The sequence below is a fragment of the Heloderma suspectum genome, chromosome 5, assembly GCF_057233095.1.
Source record: "Heloderma suspectum isolate Gila_16-S chromosome 5, 16-S_ref, whole genome shotgun sequence".
Lineage (NCBI taxonomy): Eukaryota > Metazoa > Chordata > Lepidosauria > Squamata > Helodermatidae > Heloderma > Heloderma suspectum.
In genome coordinates, this window is record NC_139462.1 from 20,030,831 (window position 1) to 20,048,559 (window position 17,729).

The following is a 17,729-nucleotide window of genomic DNA, read 5'->3' on the forward strand; positions in this document are numbered from 1 at the left end:
GAAGTGGCCCATTCCAGTCCATTTCAGTTCACTGACACCCAAAATGTCTATATTTAATCTTGACATCTCCCAACAACCACATCCAATTTGCCCTGGCTCATAGATCTTACATTCCAGGTTCCTATGGTGTGTTGATCTTTAGAACATTGGATTCGTCGTTCACCACCAGCACTATCGGCTGCTAGCCATCCTTTCGGCTTTGAGCTAGCTGCGTCATCACATCTGGGGCTAGTTGAACTTATCCTCTGTTCCTCCCAGTAGCATTCTGACCATCTTCTGACCTGGGAGTCCCATCTTCCGATGGTACACCGACATATCTCTGGCTGTACTGATCCATTTAGTTTTCATGGCAAGAATACTGGGATGGGTTGCCATTACCTTCCCCAGGGATCGTATTTAGTCTGACCCCTCTGCCATGACCTTCCCGTCTTGGGTGTCCCTTCACGGTTTAGCTGATGACGTCATTGAGGTGCTCAAGCTCCAGCACCACGACAAGGTAACGATTGCCTTTGCTGAAGGACAGTTCCCATAGCTACTGAAAAAATGCAGACAGCTGTATTGATATCTATCTATCTGTCTGTCTGTCTGTCTATCATCTGTGTGTGTGTATCTGCACGCCAAAAAACAGCAGTACATAACATATTACTCAATTTATTAGGATAAGCTGACCAGGCAGTGTAGTGCTTCTCATGCTAGACTTTGGCTGGAGACCTGAGATTGTATGAGAAAGGGAAAGAGAGGGACACAAGATGTTCTCAAGCATCATAAGACCACCAACACAAGATTTTTCAAGGAGCTTTTCCTAGCACCAGCGAGAAACTTTTGGTCTTGGTCTTGGGCAGTTTTCACTTCTACCAGGAGCAGGTCTTTTGTAAAGCGAATGGGTCTTAATTGCCTATTCAAGGCTAAGCCACCCCAAAATACTTTGCATTGAAACAGGAATAGCTCACAACAATACTCTGCTACTGGAGAAATCCATTTTCACCAAGCTACTGGGAGGATTGCAGCTAAACTCAGAGGGAACAGGGAAGTCGGGGGGCGGGGGGCACTGGCAGATAATGTCATCATCCCTGTTAATCAAAAAGTCTTGGTACTTTGACCTGCAAGCCCTGATTCCACTACAACACTGCTTACCATGCCACAGAGCTGCCATGCATTTGGTGGCTACATGAAGGGGACATATGTACATACAGATGTACTCACATAGGGCTCCTGTGTGCTAACAGGAACTTTGATTCCTGTATATGCATGTAGACCCCCTTCACACTGATGCAGATCACACAGCTGCCAGAGGCCTGGCCAGTGTGGATAATGGGTGGATTCCTGCTCCCCCTCATGCCCCAAAGTGGGGAATGCATGCCTCATTCCTTTGAAACACACATGCCCCAAAGTGACTACTACTGCTCCAGAAGAAGGGTTGTACTCAAATGCGTTAAGGGTGAAAATTACAGTGCATTTATAAATAAGCACAATTTCCTTCAGCACCTTTTGAGGCAATCATCTTGGGAGTTGCTTAGTTTGCAGTGCCCACTGCCCTCCTTTTTTATGCTCTTTCTAGAGAATCAGTGGGCACAAGGATGGGACAGTTAATCCCACCTGTACGCATCTATTCTCTCCTGAAAATCTCTCCCTGCCCATTTGTAACCATTTTTTCCTCAGTTCGGCTAATTTCAGAGCTCATCTGAGGGAGACAAAAACAATTAAATATGGCCTGAGGAAGCATTTACAGGGGACACTATCAGACAAGGGGAGGGTTAAAAATATACACTCCACATAGAGCCAGCTCTAGCATTAAGCAGAGTGAGGTGGCCACTTCAGGCAGCTGATTTAGAGTGTCATGAAAGGACAGCAAAATGTCATTTAATGTATTATTATTGTATCTTTACTCACAAGGGGAGGCTCTTATGGAGCCTTGTATGCTTCAGGGGCCAAAATAACTTAGCCAGCATTGGGTATTTTGCATCTTGACTTGGGAGGGACTGTCAAGGCACCATTTGCTGTTCTCCCTGAGGAAGCAAAATGTCTTAGACTGGCCCTCACTCCAAGAACCAATTCTCTCCCTTCAAGTGTTGTTCATCCTGCCCCAAGGCAAACACAGGTGTGGGAAGCCCATATTTTCCTCACAAAACATGTTCTCTTGCCCCTTATCATTTAACAACAAAGAAATGGGCCTTTCTTTCAGAAGTGCCATTCCAGCATTCAGCAGATGAGAGAAAAGATCCACATAGGCATGCTCTTGATTATATTAGAGATTAAATTGCAAAAACAGCAACAACAACAACAATGGCAAGCATTGGTTTGAGCATTCCCTGAGGCAAGGTGGTCTTCCTGACCCTGCCCACCTACCCCAGTAATCTTGCCAGGGGAAGAATGGGGATGGGATGCAGAGGACAGCAACAGGGAGTTGAGGCAGTGCTCAGCCCCGTGCTGAGAGAAGAAACACCGGGTGAGCTGGCTACAATGGGGCCCAGAGGCATTCTGGGAAAAAGAAGTTGGTGGCAACAACTTCAATTGCCCCTGCTTCTCTTCTCAGAACTGGACTGAGCACTTGCCACTCAATACACACACACACACTAATGGCGCCTCCTCCCTCAACTGTCACCGGAGGCAGCCATTCCAGCAGGCTGAGCTGAGGAAGATGAAAGGGAGAGCAGAGCCATTCCACCAGCCCTGCTAAAAGAATTAATTTTCCTTCCTCTTCCCTCCCCATTCCTTTTTTCTTGTGTGTCGTGTCTTTTGAGATTGTAAGCCTGTGGGAAAGGTCTGTCTTGTTTGATTACATGTAAGCCTCTCTGGGAACCTTTTTGGCTGAAGAGTGGCATAGAATTACTTAAAATAAATAAATAAATGGGGGATGTTGATGACCAGCATTAGTCGCAGTGGGGCCTTCAGGACCCACAGGCCTCTGCATTTGCTCACCAGACTCAGAGTTGGCACCAGGTCAACAACAACAGCAAAGTAGCATGTTAAAAGAGCTTTTGTTGTGGTTAGCGGGCTAAATATATGATAGATATATTTTTTGTCCTGGAAGGGATCTTTGCAAGTACTTCCCATGATAAAAAGTCATATGGGTCTAGAAGGGTCTCTCTCCTTATCAATCAAAGAGCCCAAAGTCCAGTTACATAAGAGATGTTTGGCAAGAACTCCCAACACCAAAAGTTGATGTTTGGAAGTAGCCTGAAAAATATGTTAAAAATCAAAGCACAAGGATTTATGGAGGAAGTGATAAACGTACCTTCTGCTTGGTGCTTTGCTTCAAGCCAATGTGTGACTGGCTTCTGGACTGTGAAATAAGCAAGAAGAGAATCATGGTCCATGATTTCATTAAGGAGCGAAAATATGCTTTAAAAAAATATATCACAATGACTTAAAGTTTAGGAAAGCTTTTGCAGTATTCATCCCCTCTGTTTCATGGCAAGGTGCCTTATTATATACAAAAATAATATAAACAGGAAAGCATTAAAGTGTATTGTTATATGTGAGGGAGATTCTTTACCCAAGTATTGTATTACACAATATATTCCTTCTCCAGTGCCCAGGAAAACTGTAAAGGATGTTTGTGAAATGGATTCACATCAGGTTGGTTGATATGACATTAACATATTTTGTTGTCAGCAGGGGCATTGCTAGGTTCTTAAAAGATCCGGGGCACAGGCCCTTAACACAAATTTGCATATGTCTAATCGCATGTCTAATATGTGTGCATGCGTGCGTGCGTGTGTGTGTGTGTGGTGTGTGCATGCAGTGTGCTTGCATGTGTGTATAGATTATATACATACATGACCTGCCACTAGGGATGTACGAAAGTCCCTTACCTGAACCGAAACTTGATTCGCGGTGGGGGGGAGGTGCTCCGTCCCTCCCCCTGAAATTCTGGCCAGGGGGGGAGGTGCCCTGTCCCTCCCCCCCGAAATTCTGGCCGGGGGGGGAGGCGCCCCGTCCCTCCCGCCGTGAATCCTGTTCTGCTGCGACTGCAAATGGCGGCGGCCATAGCCGCTGCCGTTTGCGTCCCTGCAGTCAGCCGTGATAGGCTACGTAAATGTTTACGTAGCCTATCACGGCTGAGTGAAAAAACAAAACACCGGGCGTACGCAAATGGCGGCGCCCATGGGCACCGACATTTGCGTACGCGCGGTTGTTGTTGTTTTTTTCACTTAGCCGTGATAGGCTACGTAAACATTTACGTAGCCTATCATGGTGTTTTTTTAAAATCTAGCCGTGATAGGCTACGTAAATCTTTACGTAGCCTATCACTTTTTTTTTTAACTTGGAAATGGCGGCGGTGGCAGCCGGTCAGAAGACCGGCCGCTGCTGCCGAGCTGCCACCGAGCCGCCGCCACCACCGCCGCCGCCAGGGACATTCGCACAAGGTAAGTCCCGTCCCAGGGGGGGTGGGGGGGCAGACCGTTTAGCCACCAATTTCGGGGGGCCGAATGTGCTGGCATTCGGCCTCCCCAAGATTCATGGCGAAATTCTCTGACATCCCTACCCGCCACCCCACTTCAACTCAGACCCTGATTCAGCATTTTGGAAAATGTCCCGCTTTGGCTCTGGCCAGTTTGTAGTCGGACCACTTCAGCTCAGCACCAAACTGGAGTCAAGGTTTGGAAAAATGAGTCTTTATGCTTCCTGTTGACTACCATGTGAAATTAGAAAAAAACTGTAACTTTTTTCTCTTGGTCAGAAGAACTGGATGATAATTTCAGGCATAGTAGCCCCCTAGAAGGGGATTACACCTGCCCAATGTCCGAAAAATAGGTGCAGGGTTTATATTTTGATTTTCTTCTAAAGGAAACTGCCAATAACATTTTAATTCCTTGGAAGAATTGGATAAAAATTTCAGGATTCATTGCCCCATCAGAGTAGATCACATCTGCCAAATTTCAGAAAGATAGCCACAAGGGTTTTTGTGCAAGGGCGGCCTTGACATTTTGAGGTCTCCAAAAGAGGACATACTTATCTCCCTATGTTCCTAGTGGACCATTGTTCTGAAAATTACAGACAGCCTACAGTTGTCCCTAAGTAAGAAATCAACAAAGTTTCAAAAGGATAGGGGCAGAAGTTCACGTGGAAGGGGAGTTCTCCAACTTGGGGGAGGGAGTGATTTGCTTTCCCTTCCCTTCACCCCTTCCCCGATAGTTTTTGGGTAAATTTGTATGAAAATGCACAGGTCATTAGAGGTGTCCCCCAGGCAAGAAACCTGCAAAGTTTCTGAAGGATATACATGCATTCTAATTTAGAATTACTAGAATTTATTTACATTTCACCAGTGTCAGCAGCAAGGGAACATGGGTGGGAAGGTGCTATTGCACTCATGTCCTGCTTGTGGCTTTCCTATGGGCATCTGGTTGGCCACTGTGTGAACAGAATGCTGGACTAGATGGACTTTGGTCTGATGCAGCACGGCTCTTCTTATGTTCTTAAATTGAGAGTGCCTCTGAGCATGTGCAGAATGTTTTTCTTTCACCACTGAGCACTTACATTCTCCCTTTACCAATTCTATTCCCCTCCATTCAACCATCCCTCCTCATCCTACCATCCTCCAGCAACTCTTCATAAAAACAGATGCCTTTTTTGTGTAACTCTGCTCTACCTCCTCCTTGTTATGCACAAGCTCTCATTGTATCTTCCTCCCTATAACTTCATTTGTGCCAGGACTTCACTAGGATTCAGCCAATGATTCTGTTTTCAAAACTAGGGCTAAGTTATGGAGAAACTCTGAGCATGTACTAAGTGCCTTTCCCTCACCACTGAAGCTAGAGTTCATGCAAAACAAACAAACAAACCCAAACCCACAAATGACAAAACATGCATAGGACTGAACTGAAAGGGTAGTCAATTCATTAGATGGAATTGGGTAAGCACTGTATTAAGCTTGCAGTACCATGCTCACAACTCAGGATTTTTTTTCTGAGTAAACATGCAGAACATCAAGGTGCAAACCTCCCTGAAAAAGTAACTTGTGCTGGAATCCTATATTGGCCCCAGGAGCATAGCCAAGTCATTTCTAGAGTTAGAGGGGCCTAGCGATCCATAATGCTTGCTTATGTTCATTATTGTTGCAATTCCCTTGCTAGTAAGCCTCTGAGCATGTGCAGATGACTCAAAGGGCCGATAGCGCAGCCTAGCACATTCCATACTAACAGCCCTCTTGTCTGTTTGTATAAAGTCAAATACCATTCAGAACTTCCCTTGCCCGCCAAAGAGAATTATCTTTAAAAATTCCCCAAGATATGCTCTGGGTGGAATAAAGAAGAGAAAGAAAGCAAGAACAGGATACAGGAGGGAAGAAGAAAAGAAGAATGGTGATTGGAAAAGCGGGCGGGGGGGGAGAATTCCCGAAGCCAAGCGGCTCCTTTCAGAGAGGAGTACTTCAGAGGAATTTAGGAGGGTGTGCAGGGTTTGCAAGGATTGCACATACTTAAATGAGCTTTATGAGGTGAGGTGGCTGAGGGCTTTTTCTAGCTTTTTTTAAAACTGTAGAACCTTTTAAAAAGCCTTAGCAGTTCCTTGATCATGATGCCACATAGTCCTAACCCTCCTTTTGGAATAATTTGAGTTCTACTTCTACAACTATTTAGGAGAAAATAAAGTGGAGGGGGAGAGTTTGTGGAGGCTGATTGGATCCTTTGCCGTACTGAAGCTACTAAACTTCTGCAGAACCCAGAGGTTCCACTTTGGGGCAGTAAAATCAGGTGCTGTGTGAAATACCAGTATTTCACATGGAGCTCTTTCTTCCCTTCCTTCTCAGTCTTCAAAATTTCATTGCAAGCAAGCTCCCAACAGTGGGCATGTAAGAGCAGAAATAAAAAGTAGGGAGAGAGAGGTTTTTTGCACCTCAGAAAAACAAACCCTACACCAGAGATTAGGGATAGTGACCATCTAATGGTCACCTTAAACACCTTCTGATTAGGATCTCTAATCCCCTGGGTGACTTGACCGTTTTTCCTTTTTGTTTTAGACTTTGAGAAAAGGAAACTTTACGCATAGCTAGTGCAAAAGCCACTGGACCTTTCTGAAATTTGGTAGGTTCAGTCAGCTCCATAGAGCCTGCTAGGTCCCCAAATTCCATGAATTTATGTGGAAGCACAAAGAAATTATAGCTCTTTACTTTGACAGATTGTCTTGGAAAAAGCCAATTTTACCTGAGGCTAGGACAAAAGCCACTGGGCCTAACTGACTGAAATTTGGCAGACTCAGTCAGCTCTATGGAGGCTGCCAGGTCCCAAATTCCATGCACATATGTTGAAGCACAAAAAATATATAGCTCTTTACTTTGACAGAGTTTCTTAAAAAAAGCAAATTTTACCTGTGACTAGCACAAAAGCCACCGGACCTAACTGCCTGAAATTTGACATATTCAATCAGCTCCATGGAGGCTACCAAGCCTCCAAATTTCATATATCTATCTCACAAACTAAAAAAAACATATGGCTGTTTTGGTTTTCCAATGCAAGTCAATGGGGAAATGTAAAAAAAAAAAAAAAAGGCAATTAGGACAGCTCAAAAGATGCGGGGACCGTGCCCAGATGGGTCCTTCTCTAACAATGCCCCTGGTTGTCAGGATATTTGGCTATCTTCAACAGAATCTCCATCTGTGCCTACTAGGAAAACCTCTGTATGCTTCATTATTAGTCTGTGTGGAAGCTTTCCCCAACCCAGCACCCTCCAGATGCATTGGACTCAACTTCCATTATCCCCAACCAGTATATGCTGGCCAGTGATGATGGGACTTGTAGTCCAACACATCTGAATTGAGCCAGGTTGGGGACAGCTGCTCTGTGGCATCTATCTGATCCATCAGCAGTTTGGCCCCTTAGGAACCAGCAGGCCAAAATCCACTCTGTGCCTGCTAGGAAGACGACTGTCCGGATAGAAAATATTATTATTTATTCCATTTTTATCCTTTCCTTCCTCCAAGGAACGCAGGGTGGCATACATAGCTCTCTCCCCACCCCCATTTTATCCTCACAACAATCCTGTGAGTTAGGACAGGCAGGGCTGAGAAATAGTAACTGGCCTCAGGTCATCCAGCAAGCTTTATGGATGAGAGGAGAACTGAACCTGAGTCTCCCTGACCCTAATCTGACACCTCATCATTACACTGCACTAGCTCCCTGATATGGGATGGAGAAGATCACTGAATTCATGAGCTGCATATCAAATCAACCATAAGGAACTATTTTTTAAAAGCATCCAACTAGTGCCCCATAATATGTCACTACCCCTTAACATTTACTGTTTTATTATATTTGTGTCTCATGTTTTCTCCAAGGAGCTCAGGGGGCATACAAGGAGTTCCACCTTCCATTTTATCCTCACAACCACCCCATAAAGTAGGCTGAGCTAAAAGAGACTGACTGGTCACTCGAGATGTGTGAATCAGCAAAACTCGAGCTCACCAAAGTTCTCCAAATTCTATCTCAAAGCTCATTCCGACTCGAGTCCAGATCAGATTGTGAGCTTTTTCTTCTTTTTTGCATGAAAATATGTGCGTATTTTCATGCGTATTTTTCCAAACGTATGCATCCATTGGGCGCATCTTGGAAATGTGCGCATTCTTCTCCCGCTGATTAAAATGTATTTGTGCACATTTTTCAAAAGTATGCATGGTGTTGAATGCATTTTGGAGGGTCTGCTAATCACATTGCAAGCTCAGAAATCTACAGACTTCAACCACAGGTTGCATCCAAATCCATATTCAGTCCAGAAGGTGCAAACTGGGTAAAATCCTAATAAAAAATGAATGGAAACAAATCTCTCATACATCCCTACTGGTCACCTGGGGAGCTTCATGGCGAGCTCAGCCTGGTTCAAGTCCAACATACTATCCACCCTAAACACATGAGTACCATTTAAAAGGTTCCTTTAATGGGGTACCATTACAAGGTAGGAAATGTTGTTGTTATGTTTTATATAGCATGGGAGGTGCCATTTGGATCTCCTGCTTCAAATACCAAAATGTCTACTGGCTTAATTTTCTTTGGAAAGTTCAGAGCAGCTTATGTAAAACACTTCCTGTATGGACCCCTATCCAGACATTCGTCAAGTCCCTGCCTGCTGAGCTATAGACTCAGGTGTTGTCAGACCATTCACCAGTGGACTTTCCCATTTGTGTTATTGGAAGCACAAAGGTGGCCTTGTCTGCAAAGTGAGCCCATAGTTCTATTCATAGTCACCATGTACAGCCTTAAGATATTCTCTTCAAAGGAACCAACCCCTAGATCAAGATCAGTTTCTCTCCACTGGGACCATTTCTTTTTCTCAGTTTACTCAGGCTTGTTCTCTCCCTCTCTCTGTGCAATAATTTATGTGCATAAACACACCAGCCCTAGGTTTGTTTAGAGATGCTCGCACTGTTGAGCTTTAGGAGAGGATCCCATTAACTGGGATAAATTTTAAAGTTGCTGTAAAGTGTTTATAGCTGCAGGAAATGCTCAAGAAACCAGACCAATAAATAAATAAAGAGTCTGTACCACATGGGATGTTTTCACTGATTAACAAATTGAGCTGATTGTCTGTAGAAAGGAATCTGAACAAGTTCAGAAGTTTGTTGTTCTTGTCCACCCTATTCCTAGGGCTCAGGGTAGGCTGCAGGTCTGTGTATAAATGGAGATCCCATGGCAACTGCAGAATGTTGGATGCAGCATGCAGCTCCATGCAAATCTCAGGCTTCTTTTTAAAAGGAGGCAACCTTCTAGCCCTCACTGCTGTGAAGGTATGCTTAAAAGAAGTGTGGGCAATATGATGCTTCCTGAAATGTCAGAGCAGGTGCAGCAACATGCAGGGCTGCCAGAATGAAACAAGCTGCATGAGCAGGAGCATCTAGGGGTTGGGAATCTGGGAGCATCTGGGAACCCTAGCCACCCCCATTTCCTATGGTTCTGGGCAGCCCTACAGACTGCTGCTTCTTACTCATGTTCCTAGTTGCATCTAGAGCCTAAAGAAGACCCCATTGCAAGCCTTCCCCACTACCTCCCGGTATGTTTGAGAAAGGGAAGCAGCAGCAGGGAAGGAGACTTAAACAGGTCATTTCAGATCAGGCCTAGACATCAGAGGAATCTGGGGCTATTTTTAAATGAATCCAGGGTGGGAGAGATCCATCAGACCTGGTGTCGGAAACCCCTGCCCGTTTCAGGCCTCACCTGTCTAGTAGCACCTCTGATGCTATCTCTTGGGCAGTCAGTCCAGGAGACAGCAACATAAACACTATTTCAGGCCCACAAAAATGGTGACCCTTCAAGCTGTAGGACTGTGAGCATTCTCCCTCTCCTGCAAAGGAGGGCAAGGCTCCTATATTTGTAACAGGTGAATATTGGAGGAATATTTTTGTGGATTTTTTCTTATTTATTTGACAGATTTATAGCCTGCCTTTCTACCACATAGGTCTCCATGAGGGCCTACAAACATGTTTGGATAAAGATGTTCACAGTCAGAGCAGTGATGGGCTTCCACATGTCACCCTTCCACTCTAGAACAAAGGAGCAGGTTCCCTCACCCTACCCCCAATGTCTGTTCAGGTTCTAGTCATCTCAGTAGTGCCATGGGGCAAAAAGTGAGCCCACCAAGAAGCTGGCTCCCTGCCGTGTCCCAGTCTGGGAGCAGAGCAGATAACAGGGGCTAGGTCAGGGCCGCTCCTGCTTCACCATTCTTCCCTTGTCATACAGGACTGTCAAAGCCACCTCTACTGAACATCACCTACACATCTATTAAAGATGAGGAAACACTGTTTCATGTCATGTATTATATTTCCATTCCGCCCCATAGCCGAAGCTCTCTGAGCGGTTCACAAAAACTAAAAAAAAATTAAAATACATTATACAAAGTATAAAACCATTCACACAATGACATAGAACAAATAGCACACACAACAGCATATGTCTAAAACAATTTAAAACAATCAGCCAGAGACAATCAAAGAGACTCATTATATGCTGCCAAATACCAGAGATGCCTTTTTTGCTCATCCTCTCTCTCTGTCTCCTTCTCTCTGTCTTTCCCCCCTATAAAAAGAAACCCAAATAAAATAGTAATAGTGCCACTAGCATGGCTTACATTTGGTCAGGGCACAATCCACTTATGAGTCCTGACCCACCAGCTGAACACACACATAACACACCCACTGATGGCAGCTGTTTTGTATATTTGATTGGCTAGTGTGCTAGAAAAGAACTGCCATCAGTCTGTGTATGCGTGTGTTGATATGGGAAATCTAGCAAGTTGTCTGCATTGTGTGGGACCCATAAATACAATACAGCATATGGGCTGACATATCCATTAATCTCATCCTTCCCCATTCCTCTTCTCCCTGTGGTCTACTCTCAACCCCACTTCATGAATTGGAAAACATCTGGCTGAGTTAACAAGATGTGCATCAGCAAACACTAATGAATTTCTTTGGCATGTCTGGGGAAGGACTGGGGCTGAACTAACGAGTTGTCATTTTAATTATTTAAAATAGATTAAAACTTTAGGCACTGCAGGCAAGGAGAGACAGGAGTGCCATTCACTGGACTTCCTGGTACAGGCAGGCAGATATACAAGATTTGTGATAAGGTGAGCTGTATATGCTCCCACCATGGGAAATTTCATACAGATTAAGTTGGAGGTTAGAGGGAAGTGGGCTATTACAAATGTTATTGTGGTGTGTCAAGTGAAGAGGTAACCATTTTTTTTGCTAAACATGATTGCTTGCGAATGAACACTGATGTTTCTAGAGCCAGTGTAGAGACTTTTGATGTTTCTTCTTATTCTTCTTATAATATTTTTCTTCAGTGAGCAGTGATGGCTGGTGGCTACTGAGCTAGGTCATCCACCCACATACTCGGGGGGTGGGGAGGGGGTTTGCTGGAGAAGAAGTTGAAAAATGCAATGTAGACAATGAGCCGGTTCACATGATCAGCAGGCAGTTAACAGATCATGGTGGTTTGTTAACTACTCTGCACACGCTGGTCACACGCCAGTGGGATTTGCATCATTACCCTCCGCAGCACAGCTTGTTGTGTTGTGCAAACCCGGCCAAGGTGGCTTATTGCAGTGGGCTGTTATACAACTCATGGGCTGTTGTAGGATTCTGGGGTGGCTTGTTAACCACAGCAACAAGCCACCCTGGCCAAGTTCGCATGGCATGACAAGCCACACTGCTGAAGGTAATTCTGCAAATCCCCCCAGGATGTGACTGGGACTCAAAATATCGTTAACAAGCCACCATGGCTTGTTAACTGTCTGCCGATCATACGAACCCCAGCCAATTAAACAGAAACAAGCCAGTTTTGCAGCTAACTGGAAGGATAAGTCTGACTGCCCAGGGAATTAGGGAACATCATGAACATAGCAATATTATACCCCTTGGCCAGTGCTGAAGAAGCTAACAGTCATGATGGTGATTTTTATTCCCTATTCTTTGTGATTTCTGGCTAGTACCGAAAGCTTGTTCACACGATCACTTTGACATTGGAAACTCCTGCATATATCTTCCAGCACCTGGCTGACCAATTATGTGCATCTGCCATTATCCACAAATGTTGTGACATGTCAATGCAATAGCTCAAAACGGCCACTTCATGGAAGCATGTCAAATGCTGAGAGACTGGAATGTTAAGGTGGGTAGTCACCTGGAATTTCAGGCAAGCATGGTCTGGGAGAACAAAATGAAGCAGGACATAGGCTGGTAGGATTTTGCCAAGACAACTCACTGTGCATAACAAACACTCTCTTCCAACAACCTAAGAGATGACTTTATACATGGACTTCACCAGATGGTCGACACCGAAATCAGATTGACTACATCCTTTGTAGCCAAAGGTGGTGGACATCTATGCAGTTGGTAAAAACAAGACCTGGAGCTGATTGTAGTTCAGATCACAAACTTCTTATTGCACAATTTAGAATCAGACTAAAGAGAATAGGGAAGAGCCACAGATCACTTAGATATGAACTCACTAATATTCCTAATGAATATGCAGTGGAGGTGAAGAATAGATTTAAGGGACTAGATTTAGTAGATAGGGTCCTGGAAGAACTATGGACAGAAGTTTGCAACACTGTTCAGGAGGCAGCAACAAACAACATCCCAAAGAAAAAGAAAACCAAGAAGGCAAGATGGCTGTCTGCTGAGACACTGGAAGCAGCCCAAGAAAGAAGGAAAGCAAAAGGCAACAGTGATAGGGGGAGATATGCCCAATTAAATGCAGAATTCCAGAGGTTAGCCAGAAGAGATAAGGAATTATTTTTAAACAAGGAATGTGTGGAAGCGGAAGAAGAGAAGAGAATAGGAAGGACAAGAGACCTCTTCCAGAAAATTTGAAACCTCGGAGGTAAATTCCAGGCAAAAATGGGTATGATCAAAAACAAAGATGGCAAGGCCCTAACAGAAGCAGAAGAGATCAAGAAAAGGTGGCAAGAATATACGGAAGATCTGTATAGGAAGGATAATAATATCGTGGATAGATTTGACGGTGTGGTCAGTGAGCTAGAGCCAGACATCCTGAAGAGTGAAGTTGAATGGGCCTTAAGAAGCATTGCTAATAACAAGGCAGCAGGAGATGACGGTATCCCAGCTGAACTGTTTAAAATCTTGCAAGATGATGCTGTTAAGGTGATGCATGCCATATGCCAGCAAATTTGGAAAACACAAGAATGGCCAACAGATTGGAAAAAAATCAACTTATATCCCCATACCAAAAAAGGGAAGCACCAAAAAATGTTCCAACTATTGAACAGTGGCACTTATTTCACATGTCAGTAAAGTAATGCTCAAGATCTTGCAAGGTAGACTCCAGCAATTCATGGAACGAGAATTGCCAGAGGTACAAGCTGGGTTCAGAAAAGGCAGAGGAACTAGAGACCAAATTGCCAATATCCGCTGGATAATGGAGAAAGCCAGGGAGTTTCAGAAAAACATCTATTTCTGTTTTATTGACTATTCTAAAGCCTTTGACTGTGTGCATCATAACAAATTGTGGCAAGTTCTTGGTGGTATGGGGATACCAAGTCATCTTGTCTGCCTCCTGAGGAATGTGTATAACGACCAAGTAGCAACAGTAAGAACAGACCAAGGAACAATGGACTGGTTTAAGATTGGGAAAGGAGTACAGCAGGGTTGTATACTCTCACCCTACCTATTCAACCTGTACGCAGAACACATCATGCGACGTGCTGGGCTTGATGAAGCCAAGGCTGGAGTTAAAATTGCTGGAAGAAACATTAACAATCTCCGATATGCAGATGATACCACTTTGATGACTGAAAGCGAGGAGGAGCTGAGGAACCTCATGACGAAGGTGAAAGAAGAAAGTGCAAAAGCTGGGTTGCAGTTAAACCTCAAAAAAACCAAGAAGATGGCAACCAGCTGGATTGATAAATGGCAAATAGAGGGACTTCATGAAGTCACGAAGAGTCGGAAGCGACTGACCGAATAAACAACAACAACAATACATATGTTTCTTTGTAACTGTTGCATGCTTCACATTTTACTTCTGTATGTGATGCTCTTTTCATTACTTTCTATATAAACTATTCATATCTTAAGACTTCTAGTGTGGCATGTTTCATGTTCTTCACAAGCTGAAACAGCATTCACTGTTTTTCCTGCTTAAGTTTTAAAATATATTTTCAATCATGTTGAACTTTTAAATAGCATTAAGTCAGTTCTGGTTACACTCTCTCACCCATTGGGCAAAGTCAGAACCTAATTTTCCACAAGCTATGCAAATGAGCCTGCAGAATCAAGATGCCCTCCTGTCCCTTCTCGTCCTCTTTCACACTTCCACACTTCAGAGAATAAGACTGGAAACTTCTGCTTCTAATTTTAAACAAAGCACAAATCTCCATAACACTTGGGGAATTGTGGTATGTTTAAACTATTGATATTCAACTTCTGCTTGGAACCCCTGCTGGGTGCTATTAGACAAAACAGTAGCATTCATCGATTTGTGCATTCTGGCTTAGAATTTAAAATTAGCCTTTATGCTGATGATCTTTTGCTGTTTATTTTGATACTCCAGTTGTCGGTTCCAGCATTGATGAAATTGATTAATACTTTATGTGATTTGTCTGGTTATTCAATTAATTGGTCAAAGTCAGAAATAATGCCAATTAGTGATACGGTTTACTCTAGTGTATTAGCCAACTGGCAATTTCGACAGTTCCCAGAGTTCATTACTTACTTGGGAATAATTATCCCTAGAGATATATCTTAAATGAATAAGTTAAATTTAAATAAGTTGATCAACGATATTTCACGAGATATAGATAGATGGGCATCTTTAAACTTGAGTTTATGGGGGAAGTTTAATAAACATATTCAAATTGTTTACATTATATGTGGGATCCCCTTACTTATACCTGGCAAATATTTCCTAAAACTTAATGCTTTGTTTCGTAAATTCTTTTGGGGGTTCCTTTCCACCAAGAATATCTTTGAAAAGGATGCAACTTCCAATTAATGAAGGTGGGTTCGGTTTTCTGGATCTTGCTACGTATCATTGGGCTTATTTGCTGACCTGTACTAAATTTTGGTCTTTTCCACTCAGGTTTGATTTTCCACCTTGGTAAGTTTGGGAATCTTCCTGTCTGGAGCCTCTCTCCAAATGGATGGCATTAGGTTCCTGGCACATTAAGGTGGATATAGCTCCTCCCATAATCTGGGCAGTTGGAGATGTGCAGCATATAATGTCACGCCAATTACCGTTTGACCCATTTTCCTGTGCCAAATTGACTTTATGGGGAAATCAAGATCTAACAATAGGAAATAAAATGTTTCTGTAGCGGACCTGGACAGATAAAACAATCTTTACCCTGGATCAATTATTGGCTGTTGATGATGAGTTTGTGCCAATTCCACCTTTGTGAGATAAATTTCATTTGCCAGCTACAGCTGTATGGCAGTATTCAGAACTGAAACATTTGTTAGTATCTAGATTCCGTCCTGCTGCTTTTACTGCCTCCGAGTCTCTTTTGCTACTGGAAACTCTTATTGAAACTGACCAGGTATATCGACCCTCAATTTATATTTATAAACAGTCATCATCAGTGAATAAATATGACACATGGGGTCTACAGAAGGAATGGAACAGGGAATTGGAATGTCCTGTTCTGCCTAATCAACGGACTGCTGTTTTGGTTCTATATCTGATACTGAGCAGAGTGTTGGACTCGACGGTGTTATAGGCCCCTTCCAACCCTATGGTTCTATGATCTCTATAGACCTTCAGTTACATCTTATTCAGCAAAAACTTGTGTTTCAGGTTTACTGGACACCACAACATCTCTTTAACAAAGGTTTGTCAAACTCGGCTAATTGTTGGAGGTGTAATGCAGTTAATGCTTCTTTTATTCATATGTTTTGGAAATGCCCAATAGTTGTCTTCTTTGGGGAGGAAGTTATCATATGGATAAACTTTGTATTGGAAAGCTCTTTAAAATTTACTGATGTACATGTTCTCTCAAACTATTTACCTGCTTTTTGGAATGTAACACGTGGTCAGTGTAAATGGATTTTTCACGCCCTCTTGGCTACTAAAAGACTGACAGTACAACACTGGAAGGATAAAAGCTCACCACCTATAATGCAATGGACTGAAGACTTAAGAACATTAGCAACATTTGAAAGCGTGGTATATAGGCGTCACTTGCAAATGGACTTATATTTGGATATCTGGTCTGCTTTTACTGAAGGTTATGTGTAATCCATCCTATTCTTTTTTTCCTCCTTAGAATGTTGTATATTTGAAACTGAGGACTTTGGAGTATGTTGTTATATTTTCAATTTTTTGGTTTTGTTATGTTTTTGCTTGTTTTGTTTTGTTGAAACTCACAATTAAAAATTGATTAAAAATGTTTAAACTATGGCTTGAAAACATGCAAGGATTTTAAATCACAGTTTGATCCTGGTTTGTTCTCACCAGGCATAGTTTAAACAAGCTACAGATCCCTAAGTTCAGATGTCACAGGGAACTGCACTTTGTTTAAATGTTTTATCACCTGCTTCCAATCTCCTCGACTTGAGTGCAAAATAGGAGGAGAAGGGAGAGGGAACATACAAGCCTGAAGCTTGTGGTGGCTTGTTTGCAATGGAAAACCATGGTTTCCCCATTACATCTGAACCAAGCCAGAGGCTCTAGCGTGAAACTATAGTAAGTGCATGGTGGAGGAAAGATTTGAATTGGAGCCTTTCTGTTTCACAGATTGCTTTCTTGGCCTATGCACAATGCTAGCTCAGTATGCTAAAGGGCTTCTCTTCACACACACACACACACACACACACACACACACTGGCCTAATGATGAAGGGCTCCCTGGAGCTGACATTTCCTAAAAGGTCCCAAGGTTTCAACCGGCAGCAGCAAAGGTTTTATCAAAGAGGAATAATGATTGTTGGTTCCCCTGTACTACTCAGAGCATTTATCACATTATGAAAGCCCGCAGATCCTTCAAAATGAACATTCCAAGAATGCAACAGCCTAATGGTTACTGATAGCACTTTAATTACTTTCCCAATAAAGTCCTTACGCTCCTGTCACCTCTGGGTCAGCGGTGAAAATATAAAGAGAGAGGAAAGCAAGGACGAGGTGAGAATTTGAAGCCTGCCAGGCATCAGGCATGAAACCAAGGGCTAATCTGAATGAGCCGACACGTATTTCTCATACTCAAACCTAGTCCCAGGAGTTGAGATCATTAGCACATGAGAAGAGCCGTGCTGGATCAGAGGAAAAGGCCTGTCTAGTCCAG

General features: G+C 43.3%; 1 long non-coding RNA gene across 1 annotated transcript in view; it reads right to left on the bottom strand.

Moving 5' to 3' along the window:
- LOC146343654 (uncharacterized) overlaps nucleotides 1-17,729 on the bottom strand; it is a 95,247-nt gene that overhangs the window by 36,773 nt on the left and 40,745 nt on the right. The window contains exon 2 of the long non-coding RNA XR_014791954.1: nucleotides 3,236-3,283. This is a non-coding gene — a long non-coding RNA (uncharacterized LOC146343654). The remainder of the gene's footprint in view (nucleotides 1-3,235; nucleotides 3,284-17,729) is intronic.